At 47.6% G+C, this 15,990-nt stretch overlaps 1 long non-coding RNA gene across 1 annotated transcript; it reads right to left on the bottom strand.

Annotated features, from left to right (window-relative positions):
- Positions 1 to 4,255: 4,255 nt before the first annotated feature.
- On the bottom strand, positions 4,256 to 15,811 carry LOC142010817 (uncharacterized). Its single transcript, XR_012644893.1, has 3 exons — positions 15,707 to 15,811; positions 6,222 to 6,439; positions 4,256 to 5,118 (listed from the first exon to the last, which is right to left on the bottom strand). It is a non-coding gene; the product is annotated as an uncharacterized LOC142010817 (long non-coding RNA).
- Positions 15,812 to 15,990: the final 179 nt, after the last annotated feature.

The following is a 15,990-nucleotide window of genomic DNA, read 5'->3' as shown; positions in this document are numbered from 1 at the left end:
AATGTGACTCAGGTGTCTGATCAGGGCCTCCCAAAACAGTTTTTTTTCCTGAGTTGAAGGAAGGTTGGTGGCATGTTGGGGGCCAGAGGAAGTGATGTAAGGCTGTGCTGAAGGCACAAATGAAAAAGTGCAGCATTGGTGTTGACATTTGGGAGAACCTTGCCCACAACTCTCCCTAGTGGAGAGCTGTAATTTATGAGGGGGTGGCACAATTTGAGAGGTCCTGCTGCAATGCACATGAGGAGAGGTGGAGAAGAAAATAGAAGCAAAAACTGCCCTGTGCCCCTCCAACAACTACTCCAACAGCTGTGGGAAGACCTGCAGCTCCAGAATTGGGCTAGTCAGCCATCAACGCATTCACAAATAGGGGGGTGACATGAAGACGTCCTACTCATTATCAAGTAACTACCAAGAGAGAGCTATTAGTATTAACCAATAGAAATTAGAACTGAGTCTATTATACCAGATGGTTTTCATTTTTCAAGGTAACGTTTTTGTGAGGGTTAGGTGTTGGAACTGTCCATTTTGTGTCACATCTTTTCCTCTGACTTTGGGTCAGAGCCAGTCACTGCTGCCAAAAGATACTGCAGACCCTGTGACAAAGTTGGTGGGGCCAAGGGCTTTTGTCCTTCATGGGCATTCGCTCACCCCACACTCCTTCCAAGCCATGTGCAGCCGAAGTTGTACTGCTGTGGCAATTCGAAGAGGCCTGGAACTCCAGCCACCACATTGCTACTTTTGGCAGCAATGACAACTGGACGTCCGGGCTCCTTTGAAAGGCTGGGCTTGGGAGCAACTGCCCCCTTTGCTTCTCCCTCTCTCCCTCTCCCTAGTCAGTGGTCCTGGAGCCAGTTCACAATCAGCCTTTCTCCCAGCCCATGTACATGACCTCCCAGCCAGCACTTGGTGCTAGGCACTGCCTATACATCTAGTAAGAGATGAGTTGTTAGCTGAAACGGATATTCCCAGGAGAGTTTGACAAACATTAGGAGAGTGGGAAGGCAATGGTTCCCAGTAAAAACACAAGCAAACATGAAGTTACTCGCATATGTTCTGTTCTGGTAGTGGTTTTTGAAAACTCATTTATAAGTTACTTTTTAGGAAAGGCAAGTAGAGATTGTGGGCGAGATTGGGTGGAGGGTGGTGGCAGAGAAGCAATAGGTAGGAGAGTGGTGGCTGGGACAAGTATGGGGAAAGAGGATGGGGAGGGAACGTGGGGAGATGAAGATGATTTTGAAGACTGAGGGGCAGTACAGTGAGGTAAGGGAGAGCAAATGAGGGGCCCTGGGGTTAGTAGAGGAAGACTGGGCCGGAGCAGGGGTCATAACAGAGTCTCCTTTGGTGAAGTCTGTGGTGGTGAGGCTGGGGGCAGAAACACCAAATGTCTGGCAGCTTGTGGGGTGTGCTCAGTGGAAAGGCTGATCAACTCTTAGAACAGATCTGGAATCCCAACAGCCTGGTTCTGCCCAGGCTCAGCTGTGTCATCTTCCTTTCTTCCCAAAGATGAGCTCAGTCTGAGTCCTGGGAGGTGGATGGGGAGCTGGGTGTGCTCTGTCCATCATGGCTGTCTCAGACCTAGTGTCATGAATGAATGACTGTAAAGGGTTAACCCTTACAGAGGACTCTCAGTAGGGGGAGAAACTTTTTTGAACCAAGAACAATTGCAGTCTGAGGGGGGTCTTTGTCGGTATGGCTGATGCAGAGGACACACACAAATTTTTGCTCCTAAGCAGTTGAAATGAAATCCAGGAAATATCCTGGCCCTCTCATAGTCAGCCATAGATATACATGAATAGAAGGGAAATGTTTAGTTGTGATCATGTTGTTTGTTCTTTTGAAAGAGGTATGGATTTTTTTCAGGTTCTCTGGTTAAGGATTTGATTCTTTCCCCTGAACTCTAACTTCTAAGCTGAACCCCAGGGAAGTAATTCTCTGTGCTGCAACTAAAATCTTGAGTGCGTTCTCTTGTTTTGTGAATAAATTATTTTTTTAAACAGAGCCTGGTAGAGGCAAGGTATTTTTAAGGTTTTGTGAGTCCCCACTTTCTGCACTCAGAGTGGGGAGGCAGCCCTGACACCTGGGTATTGAGTACTTCCCCCTTGTTAGTGTCTGTGTTAAAAAGGATGGGCTTTGATCCTTGTTAGACTCTGTAGGTGAGTTGTCTGGCAATAGCAGGATAGGAAGATGAAGAGCTGGAGCCATTTCAGAGTTCTCCCTCCCAGCTCTGCTACTTCCCTAAAGTGAAACAATAGTGTGCCAGAGTGAAGGGCATCAGCTCCCTCAGCCAGATCTAGGAGCATCAGTGTGGACATCCTGCCCTTGGCTGTGAAGAAGAGACACCCCCTGCCCCACTTCAGGTAAAAGTTGAACCTCTGTAATTCAGAACTCTCTTATCTGGCAACATGGGTAATCCAGCATGGTTTCAGTTAGCTGGACGACCACTTACCATGAGTCAGGCCAAGTTTCCCACAGTCCCATAAAGTTTGTTTACAGCCACCAGTCCTGGCTCTCGGTGTTCTGTGCTGTTATTTAGCTATAACATACCCCTAAATGTCTCCTAAGCCTAGTAACAAGTGGAAGTGTTGGTAAGGTGCTAGAAAATATTGACCTCCTAGGGTCTGGCAAATTCTCTCCTCTGGCACCAGTCAGGTCCCAAGTATGCCAAACGAGAGAGGTTCAACCTGTACCTCCATTGCCCCTATTCCCTCATAATCTGATTGTCTTTGGTCATTACTTAGCTTTACAGCACCACTGTGAGTTGGGGCAATGCTGTTATCCCCATTTTACAGCTAGTTGCTATCTGGTGTGAAAATGGGACTCTTGGCAGTGGTTCGCAAGGCCTCCTGGCTCGCAGGGGCATGCTGAAGCAGGGCCAAGGCCCCATCCCGCAGCTGTTCCTGCAGGTACGAGAGACAGGAAGGATTAGGACAGCTGACTAACTCAGCTGAGTTCCTCCACCTGCCCGCTACAGCTGCTTCCCCTCCCAGTTGCTGGAGGACCCAAACATTGCTGGAGGAGCTGCTGCCTGCTCACTGCTGGGCATCTCTGCCAGAGGGGTCCTGAGAAGTCTGGAGGAGACAGTGACCTAGTACTTCCATTTGTGTGGTTAATGTGCCCCTCCAAAAGTGGTCAAACGTTACGTTCCTGCACATGCCCTGGCGGTCCAGAAATGGTTTCTGGAGGATTGACTAAATTGTGGTCTGGGGCTTCGGATGTGTGGTGGGTTTTCTCATCCAAGCTGACAGCCAACCCTCAGGGTTCCTAGCCATCTTTCACCAGCCATTAAGCACCTAGCAGTGGGCATGACTTGGATTTCTTTCAGCACTTTGAATGTCCTCATTCATGCACATTCCAAATTCTGTGGCTGGGGCGGGAGGAGACACGATGAGTATTCTGCCTCGGGCTGGGGGCAGCAGGCTAGAAGGATCCTGCTGAAACATGGGCGATCATCGATAAACACACACAATACCAGAGCCTCACATTGGGCAAGCCCACCCTTCAGGCCTGCTTTCACTGAACTTCTGTGACTTTTTTCCCCTCTTACACCTCTGTTTGCAGTGGCCTGTCCTCTGTACAGGGACAAGAATGGAAAACCAGACGGGATGTTTGGCTCCAGCAAACGGTCACTGTCATGTTTGCTGTGACATTGTGACAAGTCTGGAAACGTTATACAGCGTTCCACAGCAGGGGCTGGGAGAGAACTAAGGCTACCGAACTCCTAGAGACAGCTGTCGTGGCTGGAGAAGCATCTTGGGCACACCTAAGCTTTGGCCATTCGGTAATGAGTATCAACCTCTTCTGATAGTAACTCACCCCACAGAGCTTCTTCAGGGTGGTGTTACAATGCATTGGAAAGGATTGAATGCTGTGGGATTGGTATGGATGGTGGGACTGTTCCAATGTACTGGCTCGACCCAGCTCGGCAGAGCTCAGGGAAAATAGTGGCAAACCTAGATGGTGATGCGCTGCTTGGTGCAATAGTGGGGGCAGTTTTCCTTGTGACCCAGAGTAGCTCTGGGGATGGGGCCCACGTGAATTTCCCTTGATGCAGCATTTAAGGGTAGATCTGCCTTCATGCCCTGAATTTCCAAACCAGCAACAAGAGAAACCACCACCCAGCTGTTACCACATGCTCAGTACAAACAATATCCTGTTTTCCCATTCCAGCATGGGTTACATCCCAGCAAAAACTCAAAGGAGACGGGAAAGGGAAAATGCTGGCACACAGCGCAAGTCATTAGTAATGCACTGCACCTCAATAAGGGCTTTTATTCAAGGCTCTCAAAGCACTTCACACGCACACCAGTCAAGTATTACAGCAGCCTGGCTAGCATTCAACCCTTTGGTTTCCCCACAACTTCTGCTCTGCAATCTGCCCCTTCCTCTGCGTTGAGGCCTTGAGAACTGCTGGAGCACATGCTACTTTAGAAGCTCTGTTTTCATAGCTCTTTTTTGAAGGGTTTGTAGAATATGGGTTCAAGTGGGTAACATAATAGCTGATATTTCAGTCTTTCAATCCTTGATCTCAGACAACAGCAGAAAGGACAAAGGTGTGGTGATCAAAAACCAGCTCAGTCCCCACAAGGTTTAGGTTCTCAGTGAGATTTGAGTTGGTACAGATTTGATACAGTACTGAGTTTGTTCAATCTGGTTTGCTTATTCCGAATATAACCAGAGCACAACAGACTGGTCAGGCTCACATTTGTGGATCGTGCTGATGTGATTACAAAGCCCTGTTTTGACAGAAATCTCTTTCAGAGCTGCTAAACCCATGCTTACAAAAATAATAAACCCAATTTGAAGGGCCTACATGGTACCTTAGGGCAGAAGTGCCTCAGCTGGAAATTTCAACATCAGTCTGAGTACTTTTAGTGCAGCAGAAGTAATAGTTTGGGCTTTTTAATAAATGTGAAGCTTGCCACATGGCTTGGGGTGAGGTTTGCAGATCTGCACTTCAGATGCACCAACCAAAGGCCAGTGTTTAACCAGCATACAGACACAGTCCCAAAAATCTAGGGTAAAGACCATGAACACTCAACTAGTCCCATCAGAGATGATTCAAGGAGTCAAGTAGTACTGGAGGTAGGTAAGGGTATCACAATCTGACCAGATGTGAGTCTGCAGAGAAAACAGAACAGTTGCTGAAGACAAAAAAAAGGACTGAGTTAAGGTTTATGGGCATCCCTGACACTGGCATTTCTTGACTTTTAAATGCTCACTTGGAAGCATTAAGATTCTTCTGGGAAGCTGTTGGAATTTCCCAGGTTTTTTCCCATGTGCACATATACCCACCTGTCCACATCTTTAGATACCTAAATACGCATATCATATACAACACATAAAGTGCATGCAATGTATTGGTATGCAATAGACAAATATATTGTATCTATTTTACATATGTACATACGTAGTATGCATTTTATATGTAGTGTGCATTTATTTATATATATATATATATATATATATATATATACGCATCATATGAAGAAGTGGATCTTACAAAAACTGGTGACCTAATACATTTGTTAGTCTCTAAGATGCCCCAGGACTGCTTGCTATCTTTGAAGCTACAGACTAATACAGCTACCCCTTTGAAGATATTTGCATATAATGTACAACATATTTGCAGCAGGGCTGGCAGCCACCATGGGCCCCAGGGCAAGGTGTGAGGACCCTGGCTTCATGCCTCAGGAAGGGACAGGGGCAAGACAGCCCTTAGTGCCATCTGGAGCACGACACTGGACCAGAAGCCCATGATGTTTCAAGGGAAGCGAGAGCTCCCAGCTGACAGCAGCAGTGGTGGGGAGTTCTGGACCCCTTCAAACACTGGGCTCTTATACGCTTACCACACTACGCTGACAGGCCTGTACATTTGCATCTTGAGGTAGTTAAATACTTGTGAAAATCTGACCTTAAGTCCCATTTTAAAAAGTAAGATAGGCAGTTACACTAGGCTCCTAACTGCCTACATCACTTTTGAAAATGGGACCTCGAAGTCTCAGTCACTTGGGTACTTTGGAGATTTTACCTCATCACTTTTCAGTTAGGCCTGAGTCTCGCGGTAAAAAATGCCAGTAGGATTACTCGTAGTAGTAGTAGCAGGTTAAACATAAACGCGCGTGCATTTTTCAGACGGAGCAGACAACAGATCATTCACTTACTCAGACCTTCACTTTTATGGAATGTAAAAACTAGTGTAAAAATTGCATATGGACACTCACCAGTGGACAAAAGACCAATTGCCTGGGTGTGTGATGCTGTTAGACGAGCAACCTCCAGCTGCCAGACTTTGCTTCAAATCTGCTGCCTGCCTCACAAAAACAAGGATCGCTGCATCCCGCTCAGAGGCAAATCTCCAGACTTCCTATCCGTGGCTCCTCAGTAATAAACATCTGACTGGGGATGAGGGCAGGTGCAGGATCCAGGTCAGCCCCTGTCGCTGCATGTAGTGAGAAGACAAAGACTAAATCCAAGAAAATTGAAGAGCAGAATTGACATTAGCCCTTTGTCCAACACTTAAGCAAAATGTGGGACTCTGCCCGTAGGCAGGTGATGTGGGGGAGACAGACATGGCCAGCCAAGAGGAATCCCCCTCTCTCTCTTTAGCCCTTCCTGCAGCTTTTACCACAGGCTAGGTTTTATTCAAAGATGAACTGGTCCCCAGACTTTTTTCAGCCCCAAACACGAGCAAACGTTCACTTGGCAGGCATGGTGCATTTTCCAAGGAGTAACCATCATCTCTAGTACTAACATATTTTGGAGCATAAGCTTTTGTAGGCAAAGACTTGCTTCGTCAGACGCCTGGGGGCAGGGGGATTCAGAGGAGTATTTAGTGCCCCCCCCCCCCACACTCATGCATTTGACAAAACGGGTCTTTGCCCATGAAAGCTTCTGCTCCAAAATATCTGCTAGTCTATAAGGTGCCACAGGACTTCTTGTTGTTCTTGAAGATACAGACTAACTCGGCTACCTCTCTGATTCATCTCTAGTGCTAACAATCTTTCTCCCTCTGCACCGTGCCAAAAAAACCCAACCCATTGCTAAGCAATATTGGATACAATCCATGCACAATGCTCATGAGATTTTAGCTGGATGAATTCAGCTCAGTTACACTCTGGAAATTTGGGAATTTACCTCCACGTTTATTCCAGTGCAGAGACAGCCTAATTTATTTTGACACCACCCTGGCTTGTTATCTAGTCCCATTTGAATGTATTCTCCTGCCTTTTTCAAAGAATGAAATAATCTTACCTTCTCTCCTTCTCTTCCTTTCTCCTCACTGGCTACCTCTACACTAGCACACTACATCGAAGTAGCCTATTTCGAAGTAAGAACATCGAAATAGGCTACTTTGACACATATCGTCTACACGTCCTCCAGGGCTGGTGCTGTCAACATTCAACGTTGAAATAGTGATGGGCAATGTCGAAAGAAGCTGCCCCGGAAGGAAATGGAGAGCATCCACACACACAAGCACGCCCCGTCGAAATAAGGGGCCAGCAAAGCCTGAGGGTGGGGTCACAGGCTGGATTATCCCTTCTGGGGCAACAGCAAGCCACTCCCTTAAAGGGCCCCTCCCAGACACACTTGGCCTGCTAAGCATGAGGTCCGCAGAGCTGACAACCGGTTGCAGACCCCGTGCACACAGCATGGACCCCCCCGCTGCAGCAGCAACAGCCAGAAGCTAAGGGCTGCTGCATGCGGCAACCACAGAGCCCCACAGAGGCTGGACAGAGCGTCTCTCAACCCCTCAGCTGATTGCCTCCATGGAGGACCCCACTATTTCGATGTAGTGGGACACAGATCGTCTACACACTCCCTACTTCGACGTTTAACGTTTAACTTCGACATTTCCATCTTCGGATGGGAATAGCGATTTTGACGTCTCACCACCTAATGTCGATTTCAATGTCGAAATAGCGCACAGCACGTGTAGACGCGACGCATGCTATTTCGATGTAGCTGGCCAGTGTAGATGCACCCACTAAGCGATCTAACTAGTTTCCACATAGACCAGATCTCTTAGCTGGTGTAAACGGATGTTGTGCCATTAACTTCAGTACAGCCATGTTGAATCACACCAATTGGGGAACAAAATGAAACGTATGCTGCTGCTCATGGGCCTTTGGAGTAACAATTTTTTCCTCAATACAATATAAAAGGGTGAAAGCTTTTGTCTAGTTAAGGTACTTATACAGTTGCTATTACCATAATATCTGAGTATATCTTAATCTTGATGCAGGGGTCTCGGACTCAATTTACTTTAAGGCCAGTGCCAATCCTCAAATCCTCATAGTGGGCAACCGTCTCTGGCAGTCCTCTTGGCGGGGTCTCCATGCATCCTGCCCCCTTCTGCTGGCCCACGCGCTCCCCCTCCTCCATAGGTACTGTAGTCCCACCTGCTATCCTGGGTGATTTAACACTTCCCCCTGCAAGGAGCCCAGGCACCACCACTGGTAGTGCAGCAAGGCTACAGTGGTTTCTGTCTGCTAGCTCTGTGAAATTGCTGCCACATCACTGTGGCCCAGGGAAGTCATGTGCAGAGCCATCCTGTCCATAGGATGGTTCAGCATGGCCGCTGTAGGCACTGCACTTTGAGGGCACCTGTAGTGGCTGCCACAGCTGTCTTATGAACAGACTAGTCCACCATATGCAAGTTAAGCTTGTGGGGCCCCGGAAGGGCTGGGGTTCGCAGCAGTGGGAGCTGCTGGATAGTATGCAGCAGCCGATTCTACTCCAATGCTATCTCCCAATCTTGAGGGAGGGAGCTTGAGGCAAGGGATGCACTTGGTGGGAGAGGGCTGAAAGAGATGGAGTGGGGGTGGAGCAGGGGCTGGATTTGGGGGCAGGGCACAGACATTCCCCCACAGTTGCATGGACTCAAGTGCCAGCAGCCATGTGTGGGCTGGATTGTGGACACGCATGGGCTGCAGACAGTCCACAGTCTGTGAGTTTGAGACCTCTGCTTTACTGCATTTCTTTCCTCAGAGCCCCCGTTAAGTGGGGAAGTAATATTATCCCATTTTAAAGATGAGAACTGAGGCCACGTCTACACTATAAGCTTACACTGGTATAAGTATGCTTCTTGGGATGGCATGTGGGTGAAAAATCCACCTTCCCCCACTGATGAACTTATACTGACTCCTTTAAGTGGAGACCGGCTCTGAGGCACAATGAGGCAAAGGCCAATATCCTTAGAGATCTTTAGGAGACTAACTCCTACTGAGAAGCCTTTGGGTGGGGTCTAGCATTAAGTGACTTCCCCGACCCCAGTCTTGTCAGAGGTCTGCAGCAGAGCAGATCTTTGAACCAAAGACTCCAGTTAGCGCCGTAACTATGGGATCATCCTTCCCATCTTATTTTTACACAATCCTAAAAGTTGTGCTTATTACATTTTATGCACTGTCCCAAATCTATTAAAAAGGTACCCACAAGCCACCTGACCCAAAGAGTTTGAAGCTAAATAATTTCCAGGGAACATCAGACAAACTCATTTGGCTATAGGCTCATCAGCATTCTGTGGTGGAGAGCTGATACAATACTGTTTGGTGGTGGTGGCGTTTTTAGTGCTTTCTGAAGCATCTTGCTGCTGCGAGGTAAGTTCATTTTAAAGCTCTCTGAATGATGCAGTGCAATCACCACCATACTTAGGTGTTTTCTGCTCCTTCAGTCTAGGCCAATCATTGCACAAAGACTAATATTTGATGACAGGTTGCTCCACGAGATCCTAGTAAGGCCATATCTCTCTTCTGGAATTTATGGGATAGCCAAGCTTCTCTAGAGCATTATTTATGATACTATTAATTGTGCACAAACTCATTAGATGTCCAACATTCTGCCAGTCAACTTTAGTCTGCACTTTCCCAGCTGTTATGCTGGCAGCCCGAAGATTAAGACAGATGATGCTGATGGACAATAAGATTGCAATCTTTACCTCCTTAATAGATTTAAAGCTGCATGCGCTCATCTAGGGTAAACTACTCTACAAAAAACTATAATAGATTACTGCCATTTATACACAATTATGTATTACTAAATTATATTCAGAGAAGCTACTGTGCCACTACAGAAACCTCTTATACAGACATTTAATTGCTGTCTAGATTTTAATGGAGTAAGACCAAATTTTAAAGGCAGCCAAAATAGGTCTGAAGAAGTGGGTCTGTCCCACGAAAGCTCACCTAATAAACTATTTTGCTAGTCTTTAAAGTGCTACTTGACTGCTTTTTGTTTTGCAAAAAGGATGTATACCCAGCGTGCCCCCAAAAGCCTGAATAAAAACATCAAAGTTTCAGCGCAATTACTGGATGTATGTGTGTAAACCACTTGCCTGTGCAATTACTGGGGGTTCATACCAGTTTGCATGCATAAAATAGTTCAGGAACCTTTTTGTAGGCCAGTGCCTACGCATGTTCAGAAAATTTGGTCGAAAGGTTCCTTTTACCATAGAAGCAAGAGTTGCCTGTATGCAGTCTGTTGTCCAGAAAGGGACTTCAACCCCGTTGTCACCACCCTGGCAGAGGAGGCTCTATTGGTATGGGGTATGGGGGTTCTGCTAGGATGGTGGCAGGAAGGTGTTCCACACAAACAAGAGTGTGGGGTGGCTGGATTGTCTCTTCTGCAGAGTGCACCCCACCTACTTTGAAAGTAGGGAATCAGGGCTCTGAGAGAAAGGAGGCCTAGAATGTCTAATGCTGAGCCCCCAACAGGTCCAGGAGCTGACTCTTGTATTGAGGGCCTCTGCCACACCCATCACAAAAAGTACAGTTGTGCCCAGAGCTACAGACAAAGAAGTCTTGGGATCAAAGAACCTCTTGATGATAGTTGGGAGCAAGCACACAGGTGCATCAAGGTTGCAGGGGTCTGGTCATTACATTCTGGCTTGCCAAAGGGTGTCTTGTACTGGTCTGTTGAAAGTTGTGGATCACATGTTGTCATAATCTTTGCAAAATGTATATGTGGATAGTTTGTAAGCATATGTATATAGTACAAGCTTTATCTGACATGCACAGGGAATGCCGGTTGATCATATGTGCCAGTTATTTGAGTTTTTTCACCAAAAGCAAAGCATTAAGAAATGAAATAACTTTACAGCTTAATACTATTACTGGATTCCTTTGCCTCTCTATTGTCTCAGGGTTATCAATATCAGCAACTTCTGATGTCAAGATCAATGGTGCTGGACCAGTGGCACAAGCTGCAAAAGCTTTTTGAAGCATCTTGTGGATATCTGTCTTCCTACAAGTCAGTTGCCTTTTCTTGAGGAAATTGCTGAGGATAATGTGGAGCTGCATGGCTTCCTGAGCAGTAGATGACTACCTGTCAAACTTCACCAAAGTTTCCAGACCCTGTGCAGCAGTAGCCTGAGACACTTTGGTTTCTTCACTACGGTAGTCTTCCCGTGAATATATTTAATCTGCAGTAAAGGTACTTCTGTCTGGATAGATAAGTACTTCTATAATTTCAAAGTCTGTCAGGGTTTTTGTAACATCTAGATCTTGATCGACATTTACCCATTCTTCAACTTCATTATCCTTCAGTTTAGTGATTGGGTTTGTTGGATCACTACTTTGTAGGACAAATACCTTCTGTAGCACTCCCTCTTTGGTCTTATGTTGAAGCTTTGACATTTTTCATCAGAGGACCCCTCCACAAATACTACTTCTACCCACAATTTTTTCCATGCTCCCTCTGAAGTGGAAGGCTTGATAACAGACCCAACACATGCTGCACTGAAGTCTGCATCCTTGATGCTGCACATGACCAAAAATTTTGGATTGTTCCTTGAAAGTTGAACAGCAAAGTTGAGCAGAAACAAGTGGGGTTCTGTGGGGATCAGTTCTAGTACTGGTTCTGTTCAATATCTTAATCAACAATTTACGCAATAGCATAGAGTATACTTATAAAGTTTGCACACAACACCAAGCTGGGAGGGATTGCAAGTGCTTGGAAGAATAGGATTAAAATTCAAAATGATTTGGACAAACTGGAGAAATGGTCTCCCTCACCCTCCCATCAGTGTAGGTGGCTCAGTCCTGAGATGATTTTTGATAACAATTCCCTAAAACTCTTTCTTACATCCCCACCAATGCCATTTCCCTAAATAAATCAGTACATTCTCACATGGAAGATATGGAAAAGTCCAAGATCTTGATCACATTAATCCCATTTAATATCCAAAGATTTAAGTCAGTTTCAGCATAGTCAAATGGCTAATTTAATTTTATTTGCTCATGCAATGTAGAAATGACATGACAAGATTTTTTATGGCTTCTGCTTGTATTTGTCACAAATTGTGCCATCCAATTTTCCAGTTTGTGCTTCTGTTGAAATTGCATCAGCTCAGTTATGTACTTTCAATGCTCTATAATCATGACTTTTCTGAAGGACTGCTGCTGTTGCTTGCTTTTGTCAATCCCCATAAGAGGCAACATCTCCATAAATCTGTTCTGAAGGGGAAAATACCCTACCCTTATACATTTCAGTCCTGCTTCCTGACTGTGCAGACACAGCCCTTCTGTATAACGGGGGAAAAATAACAGTAAGTTTTGGTAACATGACCTTGATTTATTTTCTTTATAGACACCTTCTTTTCTGGATGAAGTATCAAATAGCCACAACCAGAGGAGATTTACTTTTTATAAAGTTTATCAATGCAGTTAATTGAACAATGAATTTAGAAATGCTACGTAAAGCAAGGTTGCCAGTTACTAATGTGTACTAAGGAAGGGGCAGTGACTAGATGCTGTTTCCCAGCAATCACAACTGGTTCCCCCTTTGTTGCCAATTGGTTTTATACAGCCACCTGTCATGTACAGTATCTCTTCATTCTCCACATAAAATCAATAGCAATGGAGCCCTAATGGCCTTCATGAAGTCTGTGGAACTTCTTTTTCAAGGCAAAATTTTGCTTTGGGTAATGTGTTCTGTGGTTGTTTGGGTGGGTTGTAGGTGTTCAAAAGTAGAAGAGGATGAAAGTATTGTGAGTGCTGCAGAGGGGAAGTAATCTTCTATTGATTCATAGCAGGGGTGAGGAATCCCTCACCTAGACCTGGACTGTGGCTTCTCCAGATCCGGACCCCAAGGCTTCTCCCTCCACAGAATCTGGCGTGCAGCAAGGTGAAGGGTGGGGAGACCCCGAGACCAGCAGGCCAGATCAGGCAACCTGCAGTCCGGATTCAGATGGTGGGCTCTGCTGGGGCCAGGGGCCATGAAGTGGCTCCAGTGCCAGTTGTTGCTGCTGTATTCGCTGCGGGGGCAGGGGAAGCAGCGGTGACCTGGGCAGCCTACTCAGAAGCTTCCTACTGCTGCTCTGAATCAAATTAGCAGAGGACGGTATCTGGGAGTAGAGAGGAGGAAGCACAGAGCCATGTGCATCTGAGGGTACTCAAAGTTAAGTGCACCCCCATTACACACCCTGCTCCCCCTTCCTTCCAGACCCTCCTGCACAGAAACTGCACCCCTATCCTGACCCTTCCCCCCCAGCCCCTCACTACATCCCATCCCACCCAGGCCCCCCACCCACACCCTGCTTCTTTCCCCTCCCTCCCACAGCCCTCATCCCCAGCCTTCCTACACTCCTCCTCTCACCTAGACCCACACTCCCAAGCTGCACCTGTAGCCTCTCCAAACACCCACCCCTCTCCTACACCCCCTCCTAACCAGATATCCCACCCCCAGTGTGCACCTCACTCTTGCCTACATCACCCAACACCAGCCCACTCCTGCACCAATACCCATTTTCCAACCTGCTCTTGCACCCTTCCTACCACCCCCATAGCCTTGGGCCTCATATAGTCAGGGACCACATCAGGTTTTTCTCCATTATTTTGCTTTGCTTCTCACTTGTGGCCCCCAACCCATAAAAGGTTCCCCACTTCTGATTTGTAGCAGTGTGTACCAGGAAACATTTTTCCTCCAAACCAAATTACAGCAAGCTTAGGGGTTTGTTTGTTTGTTTGCTGCCTTCCTCTGAAGCATGCAGTAGCCGGTCCTGTGCTGCTATCTGCAATGAAAGTATTCTGCACCAGGTTGGGGAAGCAGTTCCTTATGCTCCCATGCAGTAGTGTGCAGAGTAAGCAACAATCCTCTTGACTTTAAAAAAAATGCATCTGACAAAGTGGCTTTTACCTATGAAAGCTTATGCTCAAATAAATGTTAGTCTTTAAAATGCCACAATACTACTTTAACAAAAACAAAAAAAAATTGTTTTCAACAAGTCTTTCTTCTTTGTAAACTTGTATCTTTGAAATAAGCTGGTTCGAAAAAGAAAAATCCTTTAAAATTGATAAAATGATGCAAACATTTATAAGCATCAGAGAGGTAGCCATGCTGGTCTGTACCTTCAAAAACAACAAGTCCTGTGGCACCTTACAGACTAACAGAAATTCTGGAGCATAAGCTTTCGTGCACAAAGACCCGCTTTGTCAGACGCGTGAGTCTAACATTTACAATTACTACTAACAACAAGTCATAATCCCAATCATAGGCCCCAAACTATGGGCACTTCTGCAAAAATTAAAATTCACCATAACCAAACAAATAATGTTTCCCAAATGTTGAACTGATAATGAAGAGATTGTCAGACAAGGTGGGTGATGTAGTATCTTTTATCACACCAACTTCTGAGGCAAGAGAGACAAGCTTTTTGAGTCACTGTAACTGCTTCTTCAGGTCTGGAAAAAGTACACTGAGCATTTCAATTAAAAGCAAGAGGGAACAGTATCACCAACCTCCCTATTTTGGGCCTATCGCTGCTGGTACCTATAATAACGGGCCAGTCTACTTGAATAGTATAATGGGCTGGCTATTTATGCCACACAGTCTATTCCACCTGGGTGCTGTGCTGTACCAGTCCTTTTGAGTCAGAAATGGGAGTAAAGGGCTTTTGGAGGCCAAATCATCTCAGCCCCATGGCACACGCAGCAGGTACCAGGGGGAGCAAAAAGAAAGGCGGGGCAGGAGCTGAGGCCTGCTGCTTAGCACAGGGATGCATAAAGTGAGGGGGAGCATGAAACTGGTTGGCAGGGGGTGCAGCACAATCAGCTGCTGGGTCTCAGGCTCACCCACTCCATTGAAAATGTTGAAATAGGGGAGTCTGAATGCGTGTCTGCTCCCATGTCTCGCCTGGGAAAGTTTTTACATCCGACGTACGTCCTTACACACGCCCCAGGGGGTTCTTTTTTCATACCGACATAACCGCTACTTCCAGGGTCTGGACTGCAGGGGGAGCGGGGAGAAAGGCTGCTAACTGCGAAGACGAGAAGGGGGAGCCGACGTACAAGCGCTGCTCACCCCTAGCCGTGCAGCACCTCCCCAGGGCGGGCTGGCGTGCAAAGCCCCCGGTGGGGGCGCCCCTGCAGGCCGCCGCTTGGCGGGAGCCCAGCAGAGGGGAGGGTCGTTCTCTGGAGCCGCTGGGGTGGGGGAGGGGGATACCATGGGGGCTGGAGTTGCGGTGCCCCGGAGGGGGAGGCTGCGAGGAAACGCCCAACCCCCCCCCCGCCGCGGGCAAAGGCGGAGTCAGCCGGCGGGACGGTAACCGGCCCCCACCGCCGCTGGACGGGGTGGCTGCTCTGAGCCTCGGAGGGGGGAAGAGCGGGGTAATTTACCGCCCCCCCCCCCGTGGGCAGGGCCTCGATCCTGCCCCTGCCGGGACCCCCCAGGGCAGCCCCTACCCCGCCCTGCAGGGAGCAGCTGCCGAACCCACCTGAGGGCAGCGGTTTCTTTCCACCTCACTGAGCATGCGTAGTCCCTGCGCGCATGCGTGCTAGCGCCGCGGCGGCGCCCCACCCCCCTCCTTTACAGGTCGCCTCCGACAGGAGACTAACCCCGCGCGGGGTACGAGAGACGCCAACGCCGGGCAAGCCTGCGGCCTCCGGAGCCGTGCGTAGCCAAGGGGAGCCCGGGCAGCAGGGCTCCTGAGGAGGCGGGTTCTGACACGGCTGCGCCCCGCCCCCTCAGTCTCAGGGCCGGAAGGGAGAGGAGCCGGAC

Source organism: Carettochelys insculpta, chromosome 3 (assembly GCF_033958435.1).
Source record: "Carettochelys insculpta isolate YL-2023 chromosome 3, ASM3395843v1, whole genome shotgun sequence".
NCBI classification, from domain to species: Eukaryota; Metazoa; Chordata; order Testudines; family Carettochelyidae; genus Carettochelys; species Carettochelys insculpta.
This window is presented reverse-complemented; position numbering and strand designations above follow the sequence as displayed.